A 935-nucleotide genomic window follows, 5' to 3' on the forward strand; every position below is an offset into this window, starting at 1 on the left:
ATGGACCCAAAGGTTAATGGATCAGAACAGAAAACCCAGAAATGGACATGTCCAATTGTTTTTTTGGCAAACAACAACAACAACAACAACAACAATAACAACACAAGCAGTTCAATGGAAAAAACATCAAACAGTACTGGGCCTATTGGGCATTCACAGGCAAAACATAAGAATCCTAACTTAGTCTCAGATTTATATAAGAATTAACTGAAGATGGACCACACACTTAATTAAAGGGTGGGTATGTAAAATGGTACAGTTGCTGTAGAAAACAGTTTGTCAGTGTCTTAAAATTGAACAGTGTACCTATCAAGCAGTCCAGCAACTGGACTCCAGGGAATTTATTATAGAGAAATGAAAACTTGTTCAAGAAAAACCTATACATGAATGTTTATTATTCACATAAATAAAAAAACAGAAAAATTTCAGATGTCCTTCAATTGGGTAAATAACTAAAAAACTCTGGTACATGTGTAATATTGAATACTACTCTCAATAAAAAGAAACAAACTATCAAAGACACAAGGATGTGGATGAATTTCCATAGAATTATGCTGAGAGAAAAAAATCTGATGCCCAAAGGTTATATACTATATGATTCCTCTTATATAACATTCTTGAATGATAACATTGTAGAAGTAGTAGCATATTAGTGTTTGCCAGGCTTTAAGGTGGGGAAGTGATGGGTGAGAAGGGAGGGATTTGGGTGTGGGTAGAAAATGGCAACATGGGCTTCTTACAGAAATGTTGGTATTCTGACCATATTAATGTCAATTTCCTGGTTGTGATCTTGTCTAGAAGCACTCTGACTTTTGACTTACAAGTTTCCAAATTTACAATGGTACTGAAGTAATTTTCAGTAGAAATTGTACTTTAAATTTTGAATCTGGATCATTCCTGGGATAGCAATATGTGGTCTGATCCTCTCTTGTGAT

Source organism: Urocitellus parryii, chromosome 2 (genome assembly GCF_045843805.1).
Source record: "Urocitellus parryii isolate mUroPar1 chromosome 2, mUroPar1.hap1, whole genome shotgun sequence".
In the NCBI taxonomy this organism is placed as follows: domain Eukaryota; kingdom Metazoa; phylum Chordata; class Mammalia; order Rodentia; family Sciuridae; genus Urocitellus; species Urocitellus parryii.